Source organism: Phyllobates terribilis, unplaced genomic scaffold (genome assembly GCF_046119375.1).
Source record: "Phyllobates terribilis strain yellow unplaced genomic scaffold, ASM4611937v1 Scaffold_3__8_contigs__length_932513732, whole genome shotgun sequence".
Lineage (NCBI taxonomy): Eukaryota > Metazoa > Chordata > Amphibia > Anura > Dendrobatidae > Phyllobates > Phyllobates terribilis.
In genome coordinates this window covers 61,058,494-61,084,233 of record NW_027362763.1, presented here as the reverse complement: position 1 = coordinate 61,084,233, position 25,740 = coordinate 61,058,494, and the positions used below count along the sequence as shown (strand labels likewise).

General features: G+C 31.7%; 1 protein-coding gene across 4 annotated transcripts in view; it reads right to left on the bottom strand.

The window, feature by feature from the left end:
• The window catches only part of PLA2G7 (phospholipase A2 group VII), an 89,971-nt gene that overhangs the window by 34,025 nt on the left and 30,206 nt on the right, over positions 1-25,740 (bottom strand). The gene's annotated exons all lie outside the window — the stretch shown is intronic.

Sequence of the window (25,740 nt, the reverse complement as noted above, 5' to 3'; positions counted from 1 at the left end):
TATATAAAACATGCACTATACACCACAAATAGCACAACGCCTGTATACAACCAGCACACCCATATAATGCAGACATTATGTAATACACTGTACATTATATAACATAATTTCTGCTGTCACACACCACACGTGTTATACTGTCTACATATTATACTGTAATGTATTGTGTATTATACAGTGTACTGTGATATATTATAGTGTGTATAGTGCACGGTGTGTGATATATTACACACATTATACCATACATATATATTATAGTGTGTATAGTGCAGTGTATGATATATTACACACATTATACCATACATATATATTATAGTGTGTATAGTGCACGGTGTGATATATTACACTCATTATACCATACATATATTATAGTGCGTATAGTGCACGGTGTGTGATATATTACACTCATTATACCATACATATATATTATAGTGTGTATAGTGCACGGTGTGATATATTACACTCATTATACCATACATATATATTATAGTGCGTATAGTGCAGGGTGTGTGATATATTACACACATTATACCATACATATATATTATAGTGTGTATAGTGCAGTGTATGATATATTACACACATTATACCATACATATATATTATAGTGTGTATAGTGCACGGTGTGATATATTACACTCATTATACCATACATATATATTATAGTGTGTATAGTGCAGGGTGTGTGATATATTACACACATTATACCATACATATATATTATAGTGTGTATAGCGCACGGTGTGATATATTACACTCATTATACCATACATATATATTATAGTGTGTATAGTGCAGGGTGTGTGATATATTACACACATTATACCATACATATATATTATAGTGTGTATTGCGCACGGTGTGATATATTACACACATTATACCATACATATATATTGTAGTGTGTATAGCGCACGGTGTGATATATTACACACATTATACCATACATATATATTATAGTGTGTATTGCGCACGGTGTGATATATTACACACATTATACCATACATATATATTGTAGTGTGTATCATAGAATCATAGAATGGTAGAGTTGGAGGGGACCTCCTGGGTCATCTGGTCCAACCCCCTGCTCAAAGCAGGATTCACTAGATCATCTCAGACAGATGTCTGTCCAGCCTCTGTTTGAAGACGTCCATTGAAGGGGAACTCACCACCTCTCGTGGCAGCCTGTTCCACTCATTAATCACCCTAACTGTCAAAAAGTTTTTTCTAATATCTAATCTGTGTCTCCTCCCATTTAGTTTCATCCCATTGCTTCTAGTCTTTCCTTGTGCAAATGAGAATAAAGATGATCCTTCTACAATGTGACAGCCCTTGACATATTTGTAGACAGCTATTAAGTCTCCTCTCAGTCTTCTTTTTTGCAAGCTAAACATTCCCAAATCCTGCAACCGTTCCTCATAGGACATGGTTTGCAGACCAGTCACCATTCTGGTCGCTCTTCTCTGAACTTGCTCCAGTTTGTCTATGTCTTTTTTAAAATGTGGTGCCCAAAACTGTACACAGTATTCCAGATGAGGTCTGACCAAAGAGGAGTAAAGACCGATAATGACTTCACGTGATCTAGACTGTATGCTTCTGTTAATACATCCCAGAATTGTATTTGCCTTTTTTGCTGCTGCATCACACTGTTGACTCATGTTCAGTCTATGATCTATTAGTATACCTAAGTCTTTTTCACATGTACTGTTGCTTAGCTCTATTCCTCCCATTCTGTATATGCTTTTTTCATTTTTATTGCCCAGATGTAGTACTTTGCATTTTTCCCTGTTAAAAACCATTCTGTTGGTTGCTGCCTACTGCTCGAGTTTATTTAGGTCTTTTTGAATCTTCCCTCTCTCTTCTCTAGTATTAGCTATCCCTCCTAGCTTTGTGTCATCAGCAAATTTAATCAGTTTACCCTCAATTCCTTCATCTAAATCATTGATAAAGATGTTGAACAATACAGGTCCCAGGATGGAGCCCTGTGGTACCCCACTTGAGACATTCATCCAGCTGGATGTGAAGCCATTTACAACCACCCTTTGAGTCCGATCACTAAGCCAGTTATGAATCCACCTAACAGTTGCCTGGTCCATTGCATACTTGGTCATTTTTTCAATAAGGATGGTGTGAGATACTTTGTCAAATGCTTTGCTGAAGTCAAGATATACTATATCTACAGCATTTCCCTGATCCACCCAGTCAGTGATTCTGTCATAGAAGGAAATTAAGTTAGTCTGACATGACTTGTTAGTTACAAACCCATGCTGACTCTGGTTAATCACTTCATTCTTATCCATGTACTTACATACATGTTGTTTAATAATTTGTTCAAAGATCTTTCCTGGTATAGAAGTCAGACTCACCGGCCTATAGTTCCCTGGGTCCACCTTCTTCCCCTTTTTGAAGATAGGAACAACATTTGCTCTTCTCCAGTCTTCTGGGACTTCTCCTGTTCTCCAAGAATTTTCAAAGATTATGGAGAGTGGTTCTAAAATTTCTTCTACGATCTCCTTCAGTACTCTGGGGTGTAATTCATCTGGACCTGGAGACTTGAACTCATTTATGTTAGCTAAATATTCCCTCACAATCTTTCTGTTTACAGATAACTTGGATTCCTCTATTCCTTTAAAAGGACAGTGAAGATTAGTTGATGTTACATTTTCTTTCTGAGAGAAAACAGATGCAAAATAGGAGTTAAAAAGTTCGGCCTTCTCAACATCCTCTCTTACCATTTCTCCATTTTCATCCTGTAAAAATCCTATAGCATCTTTGACTTTTCTTTTACTTTTGACATACCCCCAAAATCCTTTTTTATTGCTTTTGACATCTCTTGCAAGCCTTAATTCATTGTCAGCTTTAGCTAACCTGATACGTGCCCTGCAGGATCTGCAGACTGCATTATAATCTTCTTTAGATATGCCTCCCTCTTTCCATTTAATAAACATTTCTTTCTTTCTTTTTAGCATGTGTTTAAGTTCTGTGTTCATCCATCCTGGTTTCCTTAAATGCTTCCCATTCTTCCTACTTTTCGGGATTGTTAACGATTGTGCTTTGAGAATCTCATTTTTAAAAATTTCCCATCCTTCCTGGACATTTTTGTCCTTAAGGACATCCAGCCATTGGATCCCTCCTATTCTCTTTCTGAGTCTCTTAAAATCTGCCTTTCTAAAATCTAACCTTGAAGTTTGAGTCTTCACATGTCTTCCTCCTCTAGTTATCCAAAATTCTATAATAGCATGATCGCTGCCTCCTAGGGTCCCAGCCACCTTTACCTCCTCAACCATTTCCTCCCTGTTTATAAGGATTAGATCCAAAGTAGCAGATCCCCTTGTTTTCTCCCCTACCTTTTGGAAGATAAAGTTGTCAGCAAGAGAGGATAAGAATTTGCTTGACCTGTTAGTTTTACTTGAGAGAGATTCCCAACAAATGTCTGGATAGTTGAAATCTCCCATGACCACTACGTCATATTTTTTGGAGAACTTGGTCATTTGATACATAAAGAGTTCATCCATATCTTCAGCTTGCCCAGGTGGCCTGTAGTAAATGCCTACAATGGTGTCCTTTCCGTTGTTCTCTCCTTGTATTCTTACCCAAACAGTTTCCACAGAACTCCCAGTCTCTGAAGCTTCAATCTCTGTGCAGATATACGCTTTTCTAACATACAATGCGACACCTCCTCCTCGTTTATCAAGTCTGTTTCTTGCAAATAAGTTGTATCCTTTTAGCCTTTTATTCCAATCATGTGTATCGTCCCACCAAGTTTCAGTGATTCCAATGACATCATATTCCTTTTCCTGCATTAGTAGTTCTAATTCTCCTTGTTTGTTGCCCATGCTTTGTGCATTTGTATAAAAACATTTTAGTTTGTGATTGGTTTCTCTTCCTCCCATATTTTTATTATTTAAATTGTTTTGTCTTTGTTCTTCCTTTCCACTTCCAGTAGCAGAGATCTCAATAGTATTTGTCAGCTGTATGGCTTTTTCTGGCCTTTTGCTTCCCTTCCCACATTGTTCTAGTTTAAAGCTCTCCTGATGAGTGTAGCAAGGCGACTTCCAAATACATGTTTTCCAGTCTTCGTAAGGTGCACCCCATCTCTAGCAAGTAGTCCATCGTATAGGTAATTCATTCCGCGATCCAGAAATCCAAATCCTTGTTGACGGCACCATCGACGTAGCCAGTTGTTCACCTGTAGAATCTTATTCCACCTCATTGTTCCATGGCCATCCACTGGGAGGATGGATGAGAAGACCACCTGCGCTCCCAATTCTTTCACTTTCTTGCCTAAGTCTTCAAAGTCACTGCAGATGGTTTCCAGGTCCTTTCTTGCGGTGTCATTTGTCCCCACATGTATTAGCAGGAATGGGTAGTGATCTGTAGGTCTGAAGAGTCTTGATATCCTGTCAGACACATCTTTAATTTTTGCTCCTGGAAGACAGCACATTTCTCTTGAGATTATGTCTGGTCTGCAGATAGCGGCCTCTGTTCCTCTTAGCAGGGAATCCCCCATGACCACCACTCTCCGTTTTTTCTTCACAACATTCTTCTTTCTCCATCCAGGAGGATTCTGAGGGCTTACAAGGTTATTCATTGCTGGCAAAGTCTTATTTTGCTGTATTTCTTCATGGTTCTCCTGCATGAGAGCCTGGTACTGGTTCCTGAGCAGTATGGGTGCTGACTGCCTCTCGATCCTCCTGCTTCTGTGGGTCACATGCTTCCATTCCTCGGTTTCGTCAGGTGCAGTTCGAATTTCTTCTCTTTCTGAATCATGAAGAGATAATTCTGCTCTGTCTAAGAACTCTTCACCTTCCTTAATGATTTTCAAGGTAGTTAACCTCTCTTCTAGATTCGCAACTTTTCCTCCAACAGGGACACAAGCTTGCATTTCTGGCATGTGAAGTTTGGCTTTTCCACTGGCAAGTCTGTGAACATGTAGCAGGATATGCAGCTCACCAAATGGCTCCTGGACTCTTCCATGTTCTTATTGTTAATGTTCTGAAAACAGTGAAAAAAGCTTCAAAATGCGCGCGCCGGGAGGCGCACGGTTTACCGATGTCCTCTTTTCAGCTCCAACAGCCAAAATCCAGTGTTCTTTGAGCTCGCGGAGACTCTTCACTTACCCCAAAATGCAGTGGGAATATGCAAATTATCTCCTCAGGACTCCTCCCCTGGTTTATAGTATAGTTTATAGTATAAACTGTATAGTGCAGGGTGTGTGATATATTACACACATTATACCATACATATATATTATAGTGTGTATAGTGCAGTGTATGATATATTACACACATTATACCATACATATATATTATAGTGTGTATAGTGCAGGGTGTGTGATATATTACACACATTATACCATACATATATATTATAGTGTGTATAGTGCAGTGTATGATATATTACACACATTATACCATACATATATATTATAGTGTGTATAGTGCACGGTGTGTGATATATTACACACATTATACCATACATATATATTATAGTGTGTACAGTGCACGGTGTGTGATATATTACACACATTATACCATACATATATATTATAGTGTGTATAGTGCACGGTGTGTGATATATTACACACATTATACCATACATATATATTATAGTGTGTATAGTGCAGTGTATGATATATTACACACATTATACCATACATATATATTATAGTGTGTATAGTGCACGGTGTGTGATATATTACACACATTATACCATACATATATATTATAGTGTGTACAGTGCACGGTGTGTGATATATTACACACATTATACCATACATATATATTATAGCGTGTACAGTGCACGGTGTGTGATATATTACACACATTATACCATACATATATATTATAGAGTGTACAGTGCACGGTGTGTGATATATTACACACATTATACCATACATATATATTATAGTGTGTATAGTGCAGTGTATGATATATTACACACATTATACCATACATATATATTATAGTGTGTATAGTGCAGTGTATGATATATTACACACATTATACCATACATATATATTATAGTGTGTATAGTGCAGTGTGTGATATATTACACACATTATACCATACATATATATTATAGTGTGTATAGTGCACGGTGTGTGATATATTACACACATTATACCATACATATATATTATAGTGTGTACAGTGCACGGTGTGTGATATATTACACACATTATACCATACATATATATTGTAGTGTGTATAGTGCACGGTGTGTGATATATTACACACATTATACCATACATATATATTATAGTGTGTATAGTGCAGTGTATGATATATTACACACATTATACCATACATATATATTATAGTGTGTATAGTGCACGGTGTGTGATATATTACACACATTATACCATACATATATATTATAGTGTGTACAGTACACGGTGTGTGATATATTACACACATTATACCATACATATATATTATAGTGTGTATAGTGCACGGTGTGTGATATATTACACACATTATACCATACATATATATTATAGTGTGTATAGTGCAGTGTATGATATATTACACACATTATACCATACATATATATTATAGTGTGTATAGTGCACGGTGTGATATATTACACACATTATACCATACATATATATTATAGTGTGTATTGCGCACGGTGTGATATATTACACACATTATACCATACATATATATTATAGTGTGTATAGTGCACGGTGTGTGATATATTACACACATTATACCATACATATATATTATAGTGTGTATAGTGCAGGGTGTGTGATATATTACACACATTATACCATACATATATATTGTAGTGTGTATAGTGCACGGTGTGTGATATATTACACACATTATACCATACATATATATTATAGTGTGTATAGTGCAGTGTATGATATATTACACACATTATACCATACATATATATTATAGTGTGTATAGTGCAGTGTATGATATATTACACACATTATACCATACATATATATTATAGTGTGTATAGTGCACGGTGTGTGATATATTACACACATTATACCATACATATATATTATAGTGTGTACAGTGCACGGTGTGTGATATATTACACACATTATACCATACATATATATTGTAGTGTGTACAGTGCACGGTGTGTGATATATTACACACATTATACCATACATATATATTATAGTGTGTATAGTGCACGGTGTGTGATATATTACACACATTATACCATACATATATATTATAGTGTGTACAGTGCACGGTGTGTGATATATTACACACATTATACCATACATATTTATTATAGTGTGTATAGCGCACGGTGTGTGATATATTACACACATTATACCATACATATATATTATAGTGTGTATAGTGCACGGTGTGATATATTACACACATTATACCATACATATATATTATAGTGTGTATAGTGCACGGTGTGTGATATATTACACACATTATACCATACATATATATTGTAGTGTGTATAGTGCAGTGTGTGATATATTACACACATTATACCATACATATATATTATAGTGTGTATAGTGCAGGGTGTGATATATTACACACATTATACCATACATATATATTATAGTGTGTATAGTGCACGGTGTGTGATATATTACACACATTATACCATACATATATATTATAGTGTGTATAGTGCAGTGTATGATATATTACACACATTATACCATACATATATATTATAGTGTGTACAGTGCACGGTGTGTGATATATTACACACATTATACCATACATATATATTATAGTGTGTACAGTGCAGTGTGTGATATATTACACACATTATACCATACATATATATTATAGTGTGTATAGTGCAGGGTGTGTGATATATTACACACATTATACCATACATATATATATTATAGTGTGTATAGTGCACGGTGTGATATATTACACACATTATACCATACATATATATTATAGTGTGTATAGTGCACGGTGTGTGATATATTACACACATTATACCTTACATATATATTATAGTGTGTATAGTGCAGTGTATGATATACTACACACATTATACCATACATATATATTATAGTGTGTATAGTGCACGGTGTGATATATTACACACATTATACCATACATATATATTATAGTGTGTATAGTGCAGGGTGTGTGATATATTACACACATTATACCATACATATATCACACACCGTGCACTATACACACTATAATATATATTACACACATTATACCATACATATATATTATAGTGTGTATAGTGCAGTGTATGATATATTACACACATTATACCATACATATATATTGTAGTGTGTATAGTGCAGTGTGTGATATATTACACACATTATACCATACATATATATTATAGTGTGTATAGTGCAGTGTATGATATATTACACACATTATACCATACATATATATTATAGTGTGTATAGTGCACGGTGTGTGATATATTACACACATTATACCATACATATATATTATAGTGTGTATAGTGCACGGTGTGATATATTACACTCATTATACCATACATATATATTATAGTGTGTATAGTGCACGGTGTGTGATATATTACACTCATTATACCATACATATATATTATAGTGCGTATAGTGCACGGTGTGTGATATATTACACACATTATACCATACATATATATTATAGTGTGTATAGTGCAGTGTGTGATATATTACACACATTATACCATACATATATAATATAGTGTGTATAGTGCAGTGTGTGATATATTACACTCATTATACCATACATATATATTATAGTGTGTATAGTGCACGGTGTGATATATTACACACATTATACCATACATATATATTATAGTGTGTATAGTGCACGGTGTGATATATTACACTCATTATACCATACATATATATTATAGTGTGTATAGCGCACGGTGTGATATATTACACTCATTATAACATACATATATATTATAGTGTGTATAGTGCAGTGTGTGTGATATATTACACTCATTATACCATACATATATATTATAGTGTGTATAGCGCACGGTGTGATATATTACACTAATTATACCATACATATATATTATAGTGTGTATAGTGCAGGGTGTGTGATATATTACACACATTATACCATACATATATATTATAGTGTGTATAGCGCACGGTGTGATATATTACACTCATTATACCATACATATATATTATAGTGTGTATAGTGCAGGGTGTGTGATATATTACACACATTATACCATACATATATATTATAGTGTGTATAGCGCACGGTGTGATATATTACACACATTACACCATACATATATATTGTAGTGTGTATAGTGCAGGGTGTGTGATATATTACACACATTATACCATACATATATATTATAGTGTGTATAGTGCACGGTGTGTGATATATTACACACATTATACCATAAATATATATTATAGTGTGTATAGTGCAGTGTATGATATATTACACACATTATACCATACATATATATTGTAGTGTGTATAGTGCAGTGTGTGATATATTACACACATTATACCATACATATATATTATAGTGTGTATAGTGCAGTGTGTGATATATTACACACATTATACCATACATATATATTATAGTGTGTATAGTGCACGGTGTGATATATTACACACATTATACCATACATATATATTATAGTGTGTATAGTGCAGGGTGTGTGATATATTACACACATTATACCATACATATATATTATAGTGTGTATAGTGCAGGGTGTGAGATATATTACACACATTATACCATACATATATATTGTAGTGTGTATAGTGCAGTGTGTGATATATTACACACATTATACCATACATATATATTATAGTGTGTATAGTGCAGTGTGTGATATATTACACACATTATACCACACATATATATTATAGTGTGTATAGTGCAGTGTATGATATATTACACACATTATACCATACATATATATTGTAGTGTGTATAGTGCAGTGTGTGATATATTACACACATTATACCATACATATATATATTATAGTGTGTATAGTGCAGTGTGTGATATATTACACACATTATACCATACATATATATTATAGTGTGTATAGTGCACGGTGTGATATATTACACACATTATACCATACAAATATATTATAGTGTGTATAGTGCACGGTGTGTGATATATTACACACATTATACCATACATATATATTATAGTGTGTACAGTGCACGGTGTGTGATATATTACACACATTATACCATACATATATATTATAGTGTGTATAGTGCAGTGTGTGATATATTACACACATTATACCATACATATATATTATAGTGTGTATAGTGCACGGTGTGATATATTACACACATTATACCATACATATATATTATAGTGTGTATAGTGCACGGTGTGTGATATATTACACACATTATACCATACATATATATTATAGTGTGTATAGTGCACGGTGTGTGATATATTACACACATTATACCATACATATATATTATAGTGTGTATAGTGCAGTGTATGATATATTACACACATTATACCATACATATATATTATAGTGCGTATAGTGCACGGTGTGGGATATATTACACACATTATACCATACATATATATTATAGTGTGTATAGTGCACGGTGTGATATATTACACTCATTATACCATACATATATATTATAGTGCGTATAGGGCACGGTGTGTGATATATTACACACATTATACCATACATATATATTATAGTGTGTATAGTGCAGTGTGTGATATATTACACACATTATACCATACATATATATTATAGTGTGTATAGTGCAGTGTGTGATATATTACACACATTATACCATACATATATATTATAGTGTGTATAGTGCAGTGTGTGATATATTACACTCATTATACCATACATATATATTATAGTGTGTATAGTGCAGTGTGTGATATATTACACACATTATACCACACATATATATTATAGTGTGTATAGTGCACGGTGTGTGATATATTACACACATTATACCATACATATATATCATAGTGTGTATAGTGCAGTGTATGATATATTACACACATTATACCACACATATATATTATAGTGTGTATAGGGCACGGTGTGTGATATATTACACACATTATACCATACATATATATTATAGTGCGTATAGTGCAGTGTGTGATATATTACACACATTATACCATACATATATATTATAGTGTGTATAGTGCAGTGTGTGATATATTACACACATTATACCATACATATATATTATAGTGTGTATAGGGCACGGTGTGTGATATATTACACACATTATACCATACATATATATTATAGTGTGTATAGTGCACGGTGTGATATATTAAACACATTATACCATACATATATATTATAGTGTGTACAGTGCAAGGTGTGTGATATATTACACACATTATACCATACATATATATTATAGTGTGTATAGTGCAGTGTGTGATATATTACACACATTATACCATACATATATATTATAGTGTGTATAGTGCACAGTGTGTGATATATTACACACATTATACCATACATATATATTATAGTGTGTACAGTGCAGTGTGTGATATATTACACACATTATACCATACATATATATTATAGTGTGTATAGTGCAGGGTGTGTGATATATTACACACATTATACCATACATATATATTATAGTGTGTATAGTGCACGGTGTGTGATATATTACACACATTATACCATACATATATATTATAGTGTGTATAGTGCACGGTGTGATATATTACACACATTATACCATACATATATATTATAGTGTGTATAGTGCACGGTGTGTGATATATTACACACATTATACCATACATATATATTATAGTGTGTATAGTGCAGTGTATGATATATTACACTCATTATACCATACATATATATTATAGTGTGTATAGTGCACGGTGTGATATATTACACTCATTATACCATACATATATATTATAGTGTGTATAGCGCACGGTGTGATATATTACACTCATTATACCATACATATATATTATAGTGTGTATAGTGCACGGTGTGATATATTACACTCATTATACCATACATATATATTATAGTGCGTATAGTGCACGGTGTGTGATATATTACACACATTATACCATACATATATATTATAGTGTGTATAGTGCAGGGTGTGTGATATATTACACACATTATACCATACATATATATTATAGTGTGTATAGCGCACGGTGTGATATATTACACACATTACACCATACATATATATTGTAGTGTGTATAGTGCAGGGTGTGTGATATATTACACACATTATACCATACATATATATTATAGTGTGTATAGTGCACGGTGTGTGATATATTACACACATTACACCATACATATATATTGTAGTGTGTATAGTGCAGTGTGTGATATATTACACACATTATACCATACATATATATTATAGTGTGTATAGTGCACGGTGTGATATATTACACACATTATACCATACATATATATTATAGTGTGTATAGTGCACGGTGTGTGATATATTACACACATTATACCATACATATATATTATAGTGTGTACAGTGCACGGTGTGTGATATATTACACACATTATACCATACATATATATTATAGTGTGTACAGTGCACGGTGTGTGATATATTACACACATTATACCATACATATATATTATAGTGTGTATAGTGCACGGTGTGATATATTACACACATTATACCATACATATATATTATAGTGTGTACAGTGCACGGTGTGTGATATATTACAAACATTATACCATACATACATATTATAGTGTGTACAGTGCACGGTGTGTGATATATTACACACATTATACCATACATATATATTATAGTGTGTATAGTGCACGGTGTGTGATATATTACACACATTATACCATACATATATATTATAGAGTGTACAGTGCACGGTGTGTGATATATTACACATATTATACCATACATATATATTATAGTGTGTACAGTGCACGGTGTGATATATTACACACATTATACCATACATATATATTATAGTGTGTATAGTGCACGGTGTGATATATTACACACATTATACCATACATATATATTATAGTGTGTACAGTGCACGGTGTGTGATATATTACACACATTATACCATACATATATATTATAGTGTGTATAGTGCACGGTGTGTGATATATTACACACATTATACCATACATATATATTATAGTGTGTATAGTGCAGTGTATGATATATTACACACATTATACCATACATATATATTATAGTGCGTATAGTGCACGGTGTGGGATATATTACACACATTATACCATACATATATATTATAGTGTGTATAGTGCACGGTGTGATATATTACACTCATTATACCATACATATATATTATAGTGCGTATAGTGCACGGTGTGTGATATATTACACACATTATACCATACATATATATTATAGTGTGTATAGTGCAGTGTGTGATATATTACACACATTATACCATACATATATATTATAGTGTGTATAGTGCAGTGTGTGATATATTACACACATTATACCATACATATATATTATAGTGTGTATAGTGCAGTGTGTGATATATTACACTCATTATACCATACATATATATTATAGTGTGTATAGTGCAGTGTGTGATATATTACACACATTATACCACACATATATATTATAGTGTGTATAGGGCACGGTGTGTGATATATTACACACATTATACCATACATATATATTATAGTGCGTATAGTGCAGTGTGTGATATATTACACACATTATACCATACATATATATTATAGTGTGTATAGTGCAGTGTATGATATATTACACACATTATACCACACATATATATTATAGTGTGTATAGGGCACGGTGTGTGATATATTACACACATTATACCATACATATATATTATAGTGCGTACAGTGCAGTGTGTGATATATTACACACATTATACCATACATATATATTATAGTGTGTATAGTGCAGTGTGTGATATATTACACACATTATACCATACATATATATTATAGTGTGTATAGGGCACGGTGTGTGATATATTGCACACATTATACCATACATATATATTATAGTGTGTATAGTGCACGGTGTGATATATTAAACACATTATACCATACATATATATTATAGTGTGTACAGTGCACGGTGTGTGATATATTACACACATTATACCATACATATATATTATAGTGTGTATAGTGCACGGTGTGTGATATATTACACACATTATACCATACATATATATTATAGTGTGTATAGTGCACGGTGTGTGATATATTACACACATTATACCATACATATATATTATAGTGTGTATAGTGCTGGGTGTGTGATATATTACACACATTATACCATACATATATATTATAGTGTGTACAGTGCACGGTGTGGGATATATTACACACATTATACCATACATATATATTATAGTGTGTATAGTGCACGGTGTGATATATTACACACATTATACCATACATATATATTATAGTGCGTATAGTGCACGGTGTGTGATATATTACACACATTATACCATACATATATATTATAGTGTGTATAGTGCAGTGTGTGATATATTACACGCATTATACCATACATATATATTATAGTGTGTATAGGGCACGGTGTGTGATATATTACACACATTATACCATACATATATATTATAGTGCGTATAGTGCAGTGTGTGATATATTACACACATTATACCATACATATATATTATAGTGTAGTGTATGATATATTACGCACATTATACCATACATATATATTATAGTGTGTATAGTGCACGGTGTGATATATTACACACATTATACCATACATATATATTATAGTGTGTATAGTGCACGGTGTGTGATATATTACACACATTATACCATACATATATATTGTAGTGTGTATAGTGCACGGTGTGTGATATTACACACATTATACCATACATATATATTATAGTGTGTACAGTGCACGGTGTGGGATATATTACACACATTATACCATACATATATATTATAGTGTGTACAGTACACGGTGTGTGATATATTACACACATTATACCATACATATATATTATAGTGTGTATAGCGCACGGTGTGATATATTACACACATTATACCATACATATATATTATAGTGTGTATAGTGCAGGGTGTGTGATATATTACACACATTATACCATACATATATATTATAGTGTGTATAGTGCACGGTGTGATATATTACACACATTATACCATACATATATATTATAGTGCGTATAGTGCACGGTGTGTGATATATTACACACATTATACCATACATATATATTATAGTGTGTATAGTGCAGTGTGTGATATATTACACACATTATACCATACATATATATTATAGTGTGTATAGTGCAGGGTGTGTGATATATTTCACTCATTATACCATACATATATATTATAGTGTAGTGTATGATATATTACGCACATTATACCATACATATATATTGTAGTGTGTATAGTGCACGGTGTGATATATTACACACATTATACCATACATATATATTATAGTGTGTATAGTGCACGGTGTGTGATATATTACACACATTATACCATACATATATATTGTAGTGTGTATAGTGCACGGTGTGTGATATATTACACACATTATACCATACATATATATTATATAGTGTGTATAGTGCAGTGTGTGATATATTACACTCATTATACCATACATATATATTGTAGTGTGTATAGTGCACGGTGTGATATATTACACACATTATACCATACATATATATTATAGTGTGTACAGTGCACGGTGTGTGATATATTACACACATTATACCATACATATATATTATAGTGTGTATAGTGCAGTGTGTGATATATTACACACATTATACCATACATATATATTATAGTGTGTATAGTGCACGGTGTGTGATATATTACACACATTATACCATAGATATATATTATAGTGTGTATAGTGCACGGTGTGTGATATATTACACACATTATACCATAGATATATATTATAGTGTGTATAGTGCACGGTGTGTGATATATTACACACATTATACCATACATATATATTATAGTGTGTACAGTGCACGGTGTGTGATATATTACACACATTATACCATACATATATATTATAGTGTGTACAGTGCACGGTGTGTGATATATTACACACATTACACCATACATATATATTATAGTGTGTATAGTGCACGGTGTGTGATATATTACACACATTATACCATACATATATATTATAGTGTGTATAGTGCTGGGTGTGTGATATATTACACACATTATACCATACATATATATTATAGTGTGTACAGTGCACGGTGTGTGATATATTACACACATTATACCATACATATATATTATAGTGTGTATAGTGCACGGTGTGTGATATATTACACACATTATACCATACATATATATTATAGAGTGTACAGTGCACGGTGTGTGATATATTACACACATTATACCATACATATATATTATAGTGTGTACAGTGCACGGTGTGTGATATATTACACACATTATACCATACATATATATTATAGTGTGTATAGTGCACGGTGTGATATATTACACACATTATACCATACATATATATTATAGTGTGTACAGTGCACGGTGTGATATATTACACACATTATACCATACATATATATTATAGTGTGTACAGTGCACGGTGTGTGATATATTACACCCATTATACCATACATATATATTATAGTGTGTATAGTGCACGGTGTGTGATATATTACACTCATTATACCATACATATATATTATAGTGTGTATAGTGCAGTGTGTGATATATTACACACATTATACCATACATATATATTATAGTGTGTACAGTGCACGGTGTGTGATATATTACACACATTATACCATACATATATATTATAGTGTGTATAGTGCAGTGTGTGATATATTACACACATTACACCATACATATATATTATAGTGTGTATAGTGCACGGTGTGTGATATATTACACACATTACACCATACATATATATTATAGTGTGTATAGTGCACGGTGTGTGATATATTACACACATTATACCATACATATATATTATAGTGTGTATAGTGCTGGGTGTGTGATATATTACACACATTATACCATACATATATATTATAGTGTGTACAGTGCACGGTGTGGGATATATTACACACATTATACCATACATATATATTATAGTGTGTATAGTGCACGGTGTGTGATATATTACACACATTATACCATACATATATATTATAGAGTGTACAGTGCACGGTGTGTGATATATTACACACATTATACCATACATATATATTATAGTGTGTACAGTGCACGGTGTGTGATATATTACACCCATTATACCATACATATATATTATAGTGTGTATAGTGCACGGTGTGTGATATATTACACTCATTATACCATACATATATATTATAGTGTGTATAGTGCAGTGTGTGATATATTACACACATTATACCATACATATATATTATAGTGTGTACAGTGCACGGTGTGTGATATATTACACACATTATACCATACATATATATTATAGTGTGTACAGTGCACGGTGTGTGATATATTACACACATTATACCATACATATATATTATAGTGTGTACAGTGCACGGTGTGTGATATATTACACACATTATACCATACATATATATTATAGTGTGTACAGTGCACGGTGTGTGATATATTACACACATTATACCATACATATATATTATAGTGTGTATAGTGCACGGTGTGTGATATATTACACACATTATACCATACATATATATTATAGTGTGTATAGTGCAGTGTGTGATATATTACACACATTATACCATACATATATATTATAGTGCGTATAGTGCACGGTGTGGGATATATTACACACATTATACCATACATATATATTATAGTGTGTATAGTGCACGGTGTGATATATTACACTCATTATACCATACATATATATTATAGTGCGTATAGTGCACGGTGTGTGATATATTACACACATTATACCATACATATATATTATAGTGTGTATAGTGCAGTGTGTGATATATTACACACATTATACCATACATATATATTATAGTGTGTATAGTGCAGTGTGTGATATATTACACACATTATACCATACATATATATTATAGTGTGTATAGTGCAGTGTGTGATATATTACACTCATTATACCATACATATATATTATAGTGTGTATAGTGCAGTGTGTGATATATTACACACATTATACCACACATATATATTATAGTGTGTATAGTGCACGGTGTGTGATATATTACACACATTATACCATACATATATATTATAGTGTGTATAGTGCACGGTGTGTGATATATTACACACATTATACCATACATATATATCATAGTGTGTATAGTGCAGTGTATGATATATTACACACATTATACCACACATATATATTATAGTGCGTATAGGGCACGGTGTGTGATATATTACACACATTATACCATACATATATATTATAGTGCGTATAGTGCAGTGTGTGATATATTACACACATTATACCATACATATATATTATAGTGTGTATAGTGCAGTGTGTGATATATTACACACATTATACCATACATATATATTATAGTGTGTATAGTGCACGGTGTGATATATTAAACACATTATACCATACATATATATTATAGTGTGTACAGTGCACGGTGTGTGATATATTACACACATTACACCATACATATATATTATAGTGTGTATAGTGCAGTGTGTGATATATTACACACATTATACCATACATATATATTATAGTGTGTATAGTGCACAGTGTGTGATATATTACACACATTATACCATACATATATATTATAGTGTGTACAGTGCAGTGTGTGATATATTACACACATTATACCATACATATATATTATAGTGTGTATAGTGCAGGGTGTGTGATATATTACACACATTATACCATACATATATATTATAGTGTGTATAGTGCACGGTGTGTGATATATTACACACATTATACCATACATATATATTATAGTGTGTATAGTGCACGGTGTGTGATATATTACACACATTATACCATACATATATATTATAGTGTGTATAGTGCACGGTGTGTGATATATTACACACATTATACCATACATATATATTATAGTGTGTATAGTGCACGGTGTGTGATATATTACACACATTATACCATACATATATATTATAGTGTGTATAGTGCAGGGTGTGTGATATATTACACACATTATACCATACATATATATTATAGTGTGTATAGTGCAGTGTGTGATATATTACACACATTATACCATACATATATATTATAGTGTGTATAGTGCACGGTGTGATATATTACACACATTATACCATACATATATATTATAGTGTGTATAGTGCACGGTGTGTGATATATTACACACATTATACCATACATATATATTATAGTGTGTATAGTGCAGTGTATGATATATTACACTCATTATACCATACATATATATTATAGTGTGTATAGTGCACGGTGTGATATATTACACTCATTATACCATACATATATATTATAGTGTGTATAGCGCACGGTGTGATATATTACACTCATTATACCATACATATATATTATAGTGTGTATAGTGCACGGTGTGATATATTACACTCATTATACCATACATATATATTATAGTGCGTATAGTGCACGGTGTGTGATATATTACACACATTATACCATACATATATATTATAGTGTGTATAGTGCAGTGTGTGATATATTACACTCATTATACCATACATATATATTATAGTGTGTATAGTGCACGGTGTGATATATTACACACATTATACCATACATATATATTATAGTGTGTATAGTGCAGGGTGTGTGATATATTACACACATTATACCATACATATATATTATAGTGTGTATAGCGCACGGTGTGATATATTACACTCATTATACCATACATATATATTATAGTGTGTATAGTGCACGGTGTGATATATTACACACATTATACCATACATATATATTATAGTGTGTATAGTGCAGGGTGTGTGATATATTACACACATTATACCATACATATATATTATAGTGTGTATAGCGCACGGTGTGATATATCACACACATTACACCATACATATATATTGTAGTGTGTATAGTGCAGGGTGTGTGATATATTACACACATTATACCATACATATATATTATAGTGTGTATAGTGCACGGTGTGTGATATATTACACACATTATACCATAAATATATATTATAGTGTGTATAGTGCAGTGTATGATATATTACACACATTATACCATACATATATATTGTAGTGTGTATAGTGCAGTGTGTGATATATTACACACATTATACCATACATATATATTATAGTGTGTATAGTGCAGTGTGTGATATATTACACACATTATACCATACATATATATTATAGTGTGTATAGTGCAGTGTGTGATATATTACACACATTATACCATACATATATATTATAGTGTGTATAGTGCAGGGTGTGTGATATATTACACACATTATACCATACATATATATTATAGTGTGTACAGTGCACGGTGTGTGATATATTACACACATTATACCATACATATATATTATAGTGTGTACAGTGCACGGTGTGTGATATATTACACACATTATACCATACATATATATTATAGTGTGTATAGTGCACGGTGTGATATATTACACACATTATACCATACATATATATTATAGTGTGTACAGTGCACGGTGTGTGATATATTACACACATTATACCATACATATATATTATAGTGTGTACAGTGCACGGTGTGTGATATATTACACACATTATACCATACATATATATTATAGTGTGTATAGTGCACGGTGTGTGATATATTACACACATTATACCATACATATATATTATAGAGTGTACAGTGCACGGTGTGTGATATATTACACACATTATACCATACATATATATTATAGTGTGTACAGTGCACGGTGTGTGATATATTACACACATTATACCATACATATATATTATAGTGTGTATAGTGCACGGTGTGATATATTACACACATTATACCATACATATATATTATAGTGTGTACAGTGCACGGTGTGTGATATATTACACACATTATACCATACATATATATTATAGTGTGTATAGTGCACGGTGTGTGATATATTACACACATTATACCATACATATATATTATAGTGTGTATAGTGCAGTGTATGATATATTACACACATTATACCATACATATATATTATAGTGTGTATAGTGCACGGTGTGGGATATATTACACACATTATACCATACATATATATTATAGTGCGTATAGTGCACGGTGTGATATATTACACTCATTATACCATACATATATATTATAGTGCGTATAGTGCACGGTGTGTGATATATTACACACATTATACCATACATATATATTATAGTGTGTATAGTGCAGTGTTTGATATATTACACACATTATACCATACATATATATTATAGTGTGTATAGTGCAGTGTGTGATATATTACACACATTATACCATACATATATATTATAGTGTGTATAGTGCAGTGTGTGATATATTACACACATTATACCATACATATATATTATAGTGTGTATAGTGCAGTGTGTGATATATTACACTCATTATACCATACATATATATTATAGTGTGTATAGTGCAGTGTGTGATATATTACACACATTATACCACACATATATATTATAGTGTGTATAGTGCACGGTGTGTGATATATTACACACATTATACCATACATATATATTATAGTGTGTATAGTGCAGTGTATGATATATTACACACATTATACCACACATATATATTATAGTGTGTATAGGGCACGGTGTGTGATATATTACACACATTATACCATACATATATATTATAGTGCGTATAGTGCAGTGTGTGATATATTACACACATTATACCATACATATATATTATAGTGTGTATAGTGCAGTGTGTGATATATTACACACATTATACCATACATATATATTATAGTGTGTATAGGGCACGGTGTGTGATATATTGCACACATTATACCATACATATATATTATAGTGTGTATAGTGCACGGTGTGATATATTAAACACATTATACCATACATATATATTATAGTGTGTACAGTGCACGGTGTGTGATATATTACACACATTATACCATACATATATATTATAGTGTGTATAGTGCACGGTGTGTGATATATTACACACATTATACCATACATATATATTATAGTGTGTATAGTGCACGGTGTGTGATATATTACACACATTATACCATACATATATATTATAGTGTGTACAGTGCACGGTGTGTGATATATTACACACATTATACCATACATATATATTATAGTGTGTATAGTGCACGGTGTGTGATATATTACACACATTATACCATACATATATATTATAGTGTGTACAGTGCACGGTGTGTGATATATTACACACATTATACCATACATATATATTATAGTGTGTATAGTGCACGGTGTGATATATTACACACATTATACCATACATATATATTATAGTGTGTACAGTGCACGGTGTGTGATATATTACACACATTATACCATACATATATATTATAGTGTGTATAGTGCACGGTGTGTGATATATTACACACATTATACCATACATATATATTATAGTGTGTATAGTGCAGTGTATGATATATTACACACATTATACCATACATATATATTATAGTGTGTATAGTGCACGGTGTGGGATATATTACACACATTATACCATACATATATATTATAGTGCGTATAGTGCACGGTGTGATATATTACACTCATTATACCATACATATATATTATAGTGCGTATAGTGCACGGTGTGTGATATATTACACACATTATACCATACATATATATTATAGTGTGTATAGTGCACGGTGTGATATATTACACACATTATACCATACATATATATTATAGTGTGTACAGTGCACGGTGTGTGATATATTACACACATTATACCATACATATATATTATAGTGTGTATAGTGCACGGTGTGTGATATATTACACACATTATACCATTCATATATATTATAGTGTGTATAGTGCAGTGTATGATATATTACACACATTATACCATACATATATATTATAGTGTGTATAGTGCACGGTGTGGGATATATTACACACATTATACCATACATATATATTATAGTGCGTATAGTGCACGGTGTGATATATTACACTCATTATACCATACATATATATTATAGTGCGTATAGTGCACGGTGTGTGATATATTACACACATTATACCATACATATATATTATAGTGTGTATAGTGCAGTGTTTGATATATTACACACATTATACCATACATATATATTATAGTGTGTATAGTGCAGTGTGTGATATATTACACACATTATACCATACATATATATTATAGTGTGTATAGTGCAGTGTGTGATATATTACACACATTATACCATACATATATATTATAGTGTGTATAGTGCAGTGTGTGATATATTACACTCATTATACCATACATATATATTATAGTGTGTATAGTGCAGTGTGTGATATATTACACACATTATACCACACATATATATTATAGTGTGTATAGTGCACGGTGTGTGATATATTACACACATTATACCATACATATATATTATAGTGTGTATAGTGCAGTGTATGATATATTACACACATTATACCACACATATATATTATAGTGTGTATAGGGCACGGTGTGTGATATATTACACACATTATACCATACATATATATTATAGTGCGTATAGTGCAGTGTGTGATATATTACACACATTATACCATACATATATATTATAGTGTGTATAGTGCAGTGTGTGATATATTACACACATTATACCATACATATATATTATAGTGTGTATAGGGCACGGTGTGTGATATATTGCACACATTATACCATACATATATATTATAGTGTGTATAGTGCACGGTGTGATATATTAAACACATTATACCATACATATATATTATAGTGTGTACAGTGCACGGTGTGTGATATATTACACACATTATACCATACATATATATTATAGTGTGTATAGTGCACGGTGTGTGATATATTACACACATTATACCATACATATATATTATAGTGTGTATAGTGCACGGTGTGTGATATATTACACACATTATACCATACATATATATTATAGTGTGTACAGTGCACGGTGTGTGATATATTACACACATTATACCATACATATATATTATAGTGTGTATAGTGCACGGTGTGTGATATATTACACACATTATACCATACATATATATTATAGTGTGTACAGTGCACGGTGTGTGATATATTACACACATTATACCATACATATATATTATAGTGTGTATAGTGCACGGTGTGATATATTACACACATTATACCATACATATATATTATAGTGTGTACAGTGCACGGTGTGTGATATATTACACACATTATACCATACATATATATTATAGTGTGTATAGTGCACGGTGTGTGATATATTACACACATTATACCATACATATATATTATAGTGTGTATAGTGCAGTGTATGATATATTACACACATTATACCATACATATATATTATAGTGTGTATAGTGCACGGTGTGGGATATATTACACACATTATACCATACATATATATTATAGTGCGTATAGTGCACGGTGTGATATATTACACTCATTATACCATACATATATATTATAGTGCGTATAGTGCACGGTGTGTGATATATTACACACATTATACCATACATATATATTATAGTGTGTATAGTGCAGTGTTTGATATATTACACACATTATACCATACATATATATTATAGTGTGTATAGTGCAGTGTGTGATATATTACACACATTATACCATACATATATATTATAGTGCGTATAGTGCAGTGTGTGATATATTACACACATTATACCATACATATATATTATAGTGTGTACAGTGCACGGTGTGTGATATATTACACACATTATACCATACATATATATTATAGTGTGTATAGTGCACGGTGTGTGATATATTACACACATTATACCATACATATATATTATAGTGTGTATAGTGCACGGTGTGTGATATATTACACACATTATACCATACATATATATTATAGTGTGTACAGTGCACGGTGTGTGATATATTACACACATTATACCATACATATATATTATAGTGTGTATAGTGCACGGTGTGTGATATATTACACACATTATACCATACATATATATTATAGTGTGTACAGTGCACGGTGTGTGATATATTACACACATTATACCATACATATATATTATAGTGTGTATAGTGCACGGTGTGATATATTACACACATTATACCATACATATATATTATAGTGTGTACAGTGCACGGTGTGTGATATATTACACACATTATACCATACATATATATTATAGTGTGTATAGTGCACGGTGTGTGATATATTACACACATTATACCATACATATATATTATAGTGTGTATAGTGCAGTGTATGATATATTACACACATTATACCATACATATATATTATAGTGTGTATAGTGCACGGTGTGGGATATATTACACACATTATACCATACATATATATTATAGTGCGTATAGTGCACGGTGTGATATATTACACTCATTATACCATACATATATATTATAGTGCGTATAGTGCACGGTGTGTGATATATTACACACATTATACCATACATATATATTAT